The sequence below is a fragment of the Anguilla anguilla genome, chromosome 6 (assembly GCF_013347855.1).
Source record: "Anguilla anguilla isolate fAngAng1 chromosome 6, fAngAng1.pri, whole genome shotgun sequence".
NCBI lineage: Eukaryota > Metazoa > Chordata > Actinopteri > Anguilliformes > Anguillidae > Anguilla > Anguilla anguilla.
The window spans coordinates 15,754,239-15,764,671 of record NC_049206.1 but is presented as its reverse complement, the minus strand read 5'-3'; the positions used below and the strand labels follow the sequence as shown (position 1 = coordinate 15,764,671).

General features: G+C 36.5%; 3 long non-coding RNA genes across 3 annotated transcripts; 1 reads left to right on the top strand and 2 right to left on the bottom strand.

The window, feature by feature from the left end:
- Nucleotides 1-3,330: 3,330 nt before the first annotated feature.
- On the bottom strand, nucleotides 3,331-5,071 carry LOC118229131. Its single transcript, XR_004765614.1, has 2 exons — nucleotides 4,980-5,071; nucleotides 3,331-4,679 (listed from the first exon to the last, which is right to left on the bottom strand). It is a non-coding gene; the product is annotated as an uncharacterized LOC118229131 (long non-coding RNA).
- Nucleotides 4,987-7,296, top strand: LOC118229130. The gene is made up of 3 exons (XR_004765613.1): nucleotides 4,987-5,294; nucleotides 5,903-6,109; nucleotides 6,784-7,296. It is a non-coding gene; the product is annotated as an uncharacterized LOC118229130 (long non-coding RNA).
- LOC118229132 lies at nucleotides 7,041-9,845 on the bottom strand. The gene is made up of 2 exons (XR_004765615.1): nucleotides 9,296-9,845; nucleotides 7,041-7,969 (listed from the first exon to the last, which is right to left on the bottom strand). It is a non-coding gene; the product is annotated as an uncharacterized LOC118229132 (long non-coding RNA).
- Nucleotides 9,846-10,433: the final 588 nt, after the last annotated feature.

Below are 10,433 nucleotides of genomic sequence, written 5' to 3'. Positions count from 1 at the left end.
CACCATGTGCGACCGACATAACTGGGGAAATGACGTCATACCTGTCCACCTGGGGATTGCACGTAATTAGTTATATGTTTTCAAGCGTTTATTATACGTTGTATTCTATACAGTAACCGCCAAATTTATCACAATTAAGAGTAACCTAGGCTATGTATTGGACTGTTAAAACTTGTTATTTAAAATGTAATATCTGTGATCCTGTGTGAAACTGTGTAATATATTTTGTTGAGTACCATTCCACAATGAGAATATTTATGATTATTTTTGTTCAGTTTAGTTTCCATGTCTGATAAACTGAATGAACTAATAAAACTTTTTACTTTTTTTTTTTTTTAACTCAATGTCATTTGTCTTTATTTCCTTTATGGAAATAGAAGCTTTGAGTTTTGACTAGAACTGGGTGTTCAGGCTATATGATTCCAAAATGGATCTTGTTGGCCATGCACAAACTTACAGCAAAATATGGTGTTGGACCTCTTAGGTTAAACAGTTGTCTTGCATTTTGAATGCCCAGTGATTGTAGTTGTCCATTGCAAGTTGCAACATCCACCAGTTCAATAAAGAGTAAAGAATAAAAGCAAAAGCATGGCCAATCAACTGAGCAGGCAAATTGCAAATTATGAAAGTGCAATAGTCCTGAATACTGCAATGCATGACTTGAGATGAAATATGATCTCACTGTAGCTCGTTAAAATGCACGAATGGACACCATTCCTTATTTTTTTATATTTTACATTGTTTATTTATATTAATTTTTAATTTTAATTAAACTTTATTTTAACTGGGAATTCATTTTGGTACCAAGATCTTCTTTTCTAGGCAACCATGTAATACATACAGCAGTAAAGCAATTATTAGAAAATAAGTAATCACAGCAAGGAACATCAGAATACACATAAAAAAGTAAACATAATTGAATTGTATAATTAAAGGAAATATGGTCAATCCTCTAGGCCCAGGTCTTTTATCAAGAACCTAAAAGAGCATGTAGGTGACTTGGAGTTCATTGCATTTCTGCAGCAGAAGAAACGGTTTGCAGCACAGTGAAATCAGTTTTGCCTAGGTCAGAAGAGATTTAAGGAATGTATTGGACTAGCCTTGTCTGAGTGTGAATATGGTATTTAGTTAGTACAAATGTTAATGTGGTATTTAGTTAGTACAAATGAGGAGGGATGAGAAATAGACAGGTAGCTTTTGAAAAAGGGCTTTATTAATTAATAGAAGCCAATGCTGAATTCTCCCAGCAGTCAGGGATGACCATCCCACCCTTAATAAAATAGTATAGGTCACAGTGATGTGTCTAAGATCTATTAACATAGCCAAGTATTTATACATTTTAATTCAGTAGGTTTGGTTGTCATTAAAAAAGCAAGGAGGGTACGCCACTATGGTGTCAGGGAATTCAGGCAATATCTCAAGAATCCTCAAGGTGGCATCAAACAACCCATGACTCCCGCTACAGAGTACTTCCACAGTACCTACATTATTCATAGTTTAAGTGATAGCCTGTACTGTCTCATTAATAATACTAAATATTTCTAGATAATTAGAATTATTTCTATCATCACAATTTCCAGTGTTATTACCCTGAGCACTCAATTTCACAGAACAAACCAATTTCTAAATCATGCAGCACAGTTTTTCTCAGGTCTGATGCTGGAGCATCCTGTGTATGCTGGTTTTTGTTCCAAATACAACTGCAACCCTTGAATTGAAACTGTTCTGAATTCGACAATTTTACTGTCTGTTAAAAGATGGTTTACCAGTAACTTGACCACAATGCACCACTTTATGTCAGATAAAACCGCATGCCATGCAGAATATGCTTCCCAGATTCACCTCCCAGGACAGTCAGATCAACGAATGCTTTCTTTTTCTGTTATTATGTAAAACATTACTTTGGAAAGATGTTATATTTTAATTCATTATTAGCTGATGGGTCAAATTTGTAGGGTCCCAATTGCTGGAAGTGTGAAAACTTGGTCACTGAAGCTAAACCATTTGTGGAAAATTAGGAGTTAAAATTTATGGAATTATGGGCTTGATCATGCTCTGTGATGGACTGACGAACTGTCCAGGGTGTATTTCTGCCTTTTGCCCAATGCATGCTAGGATTGGCTCCAGTACCTCCCATGACCCTGACCAGGAATAGGCAAGTATATACACTCACCGGCCACTTTATTATGTACACCTTGCTAGTACCAGGTTGGCTTCTGCTGCTGTAGCCCATCTGCTTCAAGGTTCGACATGTTGTGCATTCAGAGATGCTCTTCTGCATACCTCGGTTGTAATGAGTGGTTATTTGAGTTACTGTTGCCTTTCTATCAACTTGAAGCAGACCGTGTCTCTTTTTCAGACCACTCTCTGTAAACTCTAGAGATGATTGTGCGTGAAAATCCCAGTAGATCAGCAGTTTATGAAATACTCAAACCAGCCCGTCTGGCACCAACAACCATGCCACGTTCAAAGTCACTTAAATCACCTTTCTTCCCCATTCTGATGCTTGGTTTGAACTTCAGCAGATCGTCTTGACCTTGTCTACATGCCTAAATGCATTGAGTTACTGCCACGTGATTGGCTGATTAGATATTTGAATTAACGTGCAGTTGAACAGGTGTACCTAATAAAGTGGCACCCACTATACACCCCCCCCCCCCACACCCCCACGATAGAGAACCCCTGGTATCGAGGGATTTTCAGTTATGAATGTTGCTTGCCATTTTGTTTATTTTCATGATCATTGTAATCTGTTGTAGCACAGAAGCCATATATTCAAGAGTTAAAATTTGATACGATCACTATTTTAGTTTTGAATGGAAATTCTATCCAAACTTTAAAATATAATGTTGCTACTTAGAGCATGGGGATACATTTTGATTTCTCACAGCACTAATACACAGTAGCATCCCAATAATGTAGGGATCAATGTTGGGAAATTTACAAAAAAATTCCACCCTGACTAATGATGAATGAAGCCATTGGCAATGAGGTCTTGACTCACTGTGGTCACTGAAATTCCAGTGGTGCGTCTCACAAAAAGCAGAGGGGTTCCCCATAGTGCCCTAGCTAAAATTCTCAAAATAGCTCTCATAATCTGGCCACAGAATCAGTCCCTAGTAGTTTCCCTGTTTTAAGAAACCCTTCTCCACCTGTTACTGTATAAATACATCAATTTAAGCATTTTTTTATATCCATATGCACCCTTTCATGCATAGTTCCCCCATTTTAGAGCCTATTGTTTGAAGATATAAAAGTCAAAGGAGAAAAAGGACTTGCAGTTGCAGATGAGGTATTATATTGTGTATTACATTACAAACTTGTCACACACACTTTTTGAGGAATTTAATGTAGGTTTTAAGGTACCCATTTTAGGGTGGAATTATGCATGGTCTGGCAGTAATTCCTACAAGGTTCACCCAATATGGATGTAAACACACTCAAATTAAATTTGACAGACTGCATTTTCACATGCACCTCATATTCACCATTTCATTTCTAATCCAAATGTGCTGGAATACAGAGCCAAAATAACAAAGATTGAGTTACTGTCCAAATACTTATGAACTGCACTATATACACATACACACAATCTGGAAATCTAGATTATAAACAATAAAGATCATTGTTTTACATTGTGGTAATATTAAACAAGTGTTTTTGGATATTACAATACATATGACTCCAGGGTAAAATTCCTATAATTCATGAGAGGTGGGAAAGTATAGGTGTTTATTGTGAGAAATAAAATGGCCATTTCTTATCTTAGTGACCAAATCAGGCAAAAACATACTTATTTTTGTGACTTGCTGAGGGCCTTGAAACATTAATGTTTCATATAGAAGAAATAATATTAAATAATCTGTTTTTCTCATTTATTGCTATATACTGATAGGTCATATGGTAGTAAATATTAAGGTTAACATTGTGGACTGGAAGTCCTTATGACATACTCATTGGAGAGTTCCCTTTGCCAAATATAATCTGTAGTTGTTTACAGCTGACAAGCCTCTCATGAGTTTGGGTTTCACTTGCAAGGTGCTGACCCTTCCCATCCATTATTCTTGGAGTACAAACCACAACCATCTGGATGCAGATATCAAATGTGCCAAACAAGCGCAAAGAGAACACTTACCTCTTTTATACCTGGGCTTCCAACTCAACAATAGATATATTGATTGATGAATAGTTGATTATTCTAAACATTATTATTGATTGATTATAGAATATGTATCTTATTGTAAGCTAAAGTTTGTTTAATGTTTCTCTTGTTGACAGTCAGGTTATTGTGCAAAACAAATTAATGGAAAAAACAAAGGTTTAATTTAATCATTTAGCTGTGACATTGCTGAGTGGTCATTATTTTAAAAAGTGATTTATGAACAAACCAATTAACCCTAGGATTTGATCACTATTTAAGACACTACCCACAGACTTTGATCCAAAATCTGGGGTACAGAGCTGGGTGAGTAACTTTTATAGTCGCACATGTGGTCAACAACAATTTGACCTGTATACACACTGGATGCACAGTTTCTTTAATTTGAAGCCCATAATACATATTTTTATATTTGTTGAAGAACTGCCATTCAGGGTATTTTCATCTCCAGGATGTGTGGGTTGAGAAGATATAATGTTCTGAAGTTAGGCTGAAAAGCAAATGATCTGAAATACCACACCTAAAGGAAAGGGAATTTATATTTATAAAGACATTTCTGCAAACTTGAGAATAATCCCATAACCAATTTAAAACGCAACTGTGCATTTTTATTGTAATCAAAATAGATTTAAAACTAAATTGCTATTACCCATAACCTGTAGAAATCTAAACATGTTTATGAGCAGGCTACAAAAAGACAGCGCTCTGTTTAATTAGTGGCTGCACTGTATCCAATGGTATCATCAGACTTGACAACGCAATGGCCACGCACGCGGCTCACATACTGTAGCTTGCTATCTGAAACATTCTCGAACATTACCATTAGACACTGAGTCCACCAGACTCTTTGCGAAGTAGCAGTCTTCTACGATGCGACAGCGGCAGTTTCTTAAACTGCGGTGCAGAGTCAACTCAACCAGTCATAACTTTTAAAGGCTAGAACATAATATCTGAAAACATACATTACAAGAAGAGTCTTCAGTCTCTGCACCCGGAAGCTTGATTTTTATTTTGTCACATGGCTAGCAAGAGATTTCAATAACAAAAAATGGCGACAATCACGTTGTTCAATGTGGTCTTGCTGCGTCATTAAAGATATTTATGTAAACACGGGGAAGAAAAAGGAAATTTGCGGGTAAGTGTCACTCTGATATATCAAATAAAACAGCTGATAAAATATAAATATGTGCTGCTTAAGAATATTGCTTCATAAACCCTAGTGCTGTAAAGGAGGTTTGTTTTTGCTTTCAAAGGGGTGTGTACTGTGCTGGGCGTTAGCTGCTCGCAGCATAAAAATAAAACGTCGCTTACAAATCCATTGCAATATAGCTGGCTGTATAGACCATAGACAGATATAATATAGCTAGTTCGTTCGTCATGGTAGTCACAAACAATCCCCAGTTCAGTATACTTAATAGCAAGTTAGCTGATCGTTGAATGCACGTGATTTTATGTGAATTTATTTTTCCCCAGGTACGTGAGGACATAACGAATACAGATTTAATTTCTCGTTTCAAGTGTTTTCCAGCCACAACTTATATAATTTAACATTTTCCAGTGTTTAAAATATTTATTTTTCGATATGCGTTCGTTGTTATTTATATTTCAAGGCTTTGGATTTTTTTTCATAGGCTACTCAGACGATTCCATGACTCGTTTAACATGTGACTGATAAACGGGGATGGGCGTTTGTGATATTTCCTCTGCTCTTACTGTGTACGCATGTTATATTTCAATATTTAGGCTGGGACAACGCTGCCTCTACGACACTGATGCCAAACGCGACAAACTGAGTTGTTTACATGAAGGGGTCAGCACGGAGGGCGGGGCGCCAGGAGGAGGAGGCTGTTTCAACAGGCGACGCGACTGGACTACTGGAGAGTAACCAAGAGAGGAGGGCGGAGTCACCAGCAAACCATAACAAGTCTGACGTCAGCATTGTGTGGTGTGGTATGTAGAAATTAGGCATGCGCTGTGCTGCGGCGGTACGTGTTGATTTGTGCAAAAGTACGTTTTTGCGAGATTCTTGCATGACATAGTATTTTTGTAGACAATTTTTTAAAATTGTGGTATATTTTACTATGGGAACCATATTCACATATCCGAAACACCTTTCCGTAAGAATATTTATCATAATTACTTTGATTTTATCGTTTAAGGGGAAAATATGGTTATACGATATTTTAAACAAATAAAAATGCATGAAAATAACATGATTAAATTACTAACATCATGTGAAATGACAATATTAAAACCAAAACGAAAATGAAAGACAAGCATGCTTCCACTTAGTGGCGTCAAAGTAAACTACAATGTTATTTTACCTAATTTTTGAATATGCTATTTTGCAGGCAGCATTAAACATGCTAGTTTCCGTGAGTGGTAACAGTTCCCAAACATGTAGTAGTTGCCTTCTGTGTCTTCTTTGACTTTACCTTTTCACTAAATACAAAATGATATTGAAATATATTATTTAAGTTTTATTTTGTTGCAGAATGCTAAGAAATGCAGAACTGCAAATGCTGCTAATAAATAAACATACATGCATTAGGATATCATCTTACACCAACTAATTTAATACCTTGGTGCTTGTGTGAAACTGTGGATGTTGGTTCTTCTTACAGCCCTGTGATGACTCTCCCCAGTTATGAAGGTGGCTGGCTGACACAAGGAACTTCCACAGCAACAGCACTGCTAGATGTGACGGGCTGCCCTGGTTCAGTTCTCACAGTGCTGATGCTGTCCATTTCAAAGGTACAGTACTGTGATAACTGAAGGATGGCAGCCATCTTGGCTCCACTTGCCCAGTGTGCAACGCTAGCGACACTAACCCCATTATAGCAGTGTACATAGTTTTCCTGTTAAAGCCAATTCTGAGGTATGCTTATTAGCCATTCGTGGATCAAATGTCATGAAATTATGTAATTTCTGTCTACGGTGTGTTTCATGGACACTTTTTTTGATGAAGATCCACTGGCTGTTTTTAACTTCTAATTTAACAAAAGAAAAATGGACAAGACAAAAAAATATATAATCTTTTGCCACTTGTACTAATGATCATGGGCTATTTTTGTGTTCAGTATTTTGAAACAAATGCATGTTAGATTATGTGCTTAATAAAGATCATTGCTTTGAAACTGTTAATTGTTTTCTATAAAATAAGTGTGGTTGGGGCCATTTAAGTCCAGTACTGGAATTCTGCATGCACATGGTGTGGAATGGATGTTTCGACTGCGATTATTCACTGCCTTTATGTATCTGAAATACACAACTATGTATTTCACCATGTATCCATTTCAGAATCCACATGTATGCAATTAAGGCAGTTGTGGTTTATATTAGACCTCCCTGTATACCAATAACTTTATGACAGGTCACTCATTTTTCTAGTTTATATACAATTTTGACTTTAAGAGTAGAAACCGGCAATGGAAATTCCATTCTGAAAACTACTATAATGTCAATAACAGAAGAAAAAAAAACAGGGAAATTCAAAGGAGCACCACAGCACTCTCACTCTTACCTACTATACCACAGCAGCACTTTTCAATGCACTGTTTATAAAGATGGTACTGTATAGAATGTTCAGTTTGAGCTGGGTTTGGGATTTGAACTGTTCTGTCAAAATAGCCTAAAAATTTAACTAAATTGTAGTGAAAAGAGTGTTATAAATGTGGAATACTTTTTCATATAGACACAACATAACCTTTCCCAAAAAAATGAAAAAAGGTCCCCATACACTATCATTTTTACCATGAAGTACATAGGCTGCATCTGAAAACTTCTTAGCTCCATCCTTCCTTCCTTCATCTGATCCACAGAGGTGACAATATGGAAGAAATAGCAGAAATATCAGTGAAATGATGAAGTGAGGAGGGGGAATTCTACTTAAGATGTTCAGGTCTAGCCATGATCTATACAGGAAAGAAAAAGGACTGCCATCCTGATTCCAAATTGACGGTTATCAGTTAAAACACTATATAGGCCTATTGTATATACTAGACTACTTCTCAGATTAAAGGAACACTGCCAAGGAACATACATTTTATTATAAGGAACAGTTTATTAAAACCCATTGTTCATTTAAATAATACTATTTAAAATAATTGCAATTGAAGTAAAATTTTAAACAAAAATGCTAAAAATGACTGGTTAGAACGTAACAGAACTGCACTACTTGCTGAAAGAGGGCGTGGTGAAGTTGCTTGATTGTCAGATTTTATACTGTGACTGAACATACAATTCACACATCACAGATCACAGTCTCAGATTTGTCACACCGTCTTTGTGTGAACATCTAATAATGTAAACATATAGAGGGAAAGAGAATTGGCTTGTGGAATGTCCTCAGTGACAATGCAGTAAGTATATTTTCCTTGTGCATACAATTAACTAGCATGTTTTTGTGGAATATAATCAATACAGTATGACCTTGAAGAGACAGAACATTCTTATGTTTCTCTTTACAGTTGATTTTTCATTGTAACACCAATAACACACTCAACCCATTTCAAGAGGATGATTGAACAAAGTTTGAATGACTGAAAGTTTTGTGTGTCTGAAACTAGTTAATGATGGAAACCTTTGCATTTTAACCACAGACAAATGAAATCATTCAGTTCATGTGGACTGGATAAGTAAAATGCTAACACCACAAAGAGAAAGAGAAAGCAATTTACTATACAAAAGAAGCAGGCAATGTTGTGCAATTAGAGGAAAGAGCTAAATGGTAGCTATGCCACAAATGTACAGTATTTAAAGAAGATTGCAATGTTAATAGCTTCAGGCTCATGCACAGAAAGCAGAGAATCCCCTTTAAAGGATTTGAAAGAGGATGGCAGCCTTTGGAAAAACCAAAATACATATGTTGCCTCAAATTCAAATTAACCAGCACAGCACATCTGCAAGATCATATTCTGCTGTCTTCAGTCAAACCATTTTATATATTAATTTACAGGTTTATAATTTACAATTAAAGATGTGTATTAATTTGTATTAATTTACAGGTTTATCATTTGCAATGAAACATGTCAAATGTTTGTTCACGGTAGCCTATAGCTGAACAGTAGTTTATGATCCAGTTAGACGTCTATAAAAATTGAACGATCAGAAATGTACAGTAAATCTTGTACTCACTCCAGATGGATGAACGTAGGAAATTAATGACCTGAGAAATGAAACTGTCCTGTAATTACTGCTTAGAAAAATGCTATGGTAAACCATTGGGCAAGTTACAAATAGATTACTTTCGGTCCGTTTACTCGTGACTGAAACTACCATTTACAGTAGGCTGAGTGAATACCAAAATGTCGAGATCAAGAATAATTTAGTTCGGATCAATTGAAGTATGGATAGGCTTGCCTGAGTGAGCTTTACTTACACACGTACAATTTAGCACCACCCACACCGCAGTTTTCACGGGAAATTACAGCCCACTGTTTCTGGCAGTGTCGTATTGGTGACGTATCAAATGTACAGCACGGGAAGTCCCTCCTATCTCCCGACTGCATACAGCAGGAACGGCGGGTCCAGTCATCCAAATGGCGCTTGGTTTTGTGACAACAATCACGTAGATATTCATCGTTGAAGTAAGATGGCAATGCATCACATGCGTTTTTGAAAAATTTCGAAAACTGACACAGTAGTTATATTGTTGGAGATCACTGGTGCAGCCTAATGTAATTAAAGAAAACTCTTCAAATGGATTAACTCGGGAGTGGGTGAAATTTCGAGTAGCCTAATTGATAGGCTACTGATTTTTTACAGTCTCTGGATTGAACACACCCTTTAAGGACATGCAATAGCCTACTAGGCTACATGTAGGACACCTTTTCACAAAGCATATACGTACATTGCCCAAGGCATTGCTTTTATATTATTAAGTCCTACAGCGTCGACAGTTATTATTTAAAATTAGACAACGTCTAATTATAAGCCTAAACATCATCAGTAGCTAGCCTATAGATCGTTGCTCAAGAGCCCGAAGGTAGCCCGCTACAATTAATAAAACCGGTAGTGTAAGGTAATGACAGCCTACTGTGAGTTACTGTTCAAATATAGACCTAAAAAAAACAACAAAACAAAAACATTTTTTTAAACGTGGCCGTGATGACGTGCGCTCGTTGCATAGAATGAATTATTTTCTGATTAAAACAAGCATCGCACGAATTGTTCTAAAACGGAGAACTAGATTTAGCAAATACAATGGTCATTGGCAAAGCCTACATCAACAAAGTGCAATCGAGTCTGCCCCTTATAGTGACCCCTGATGATT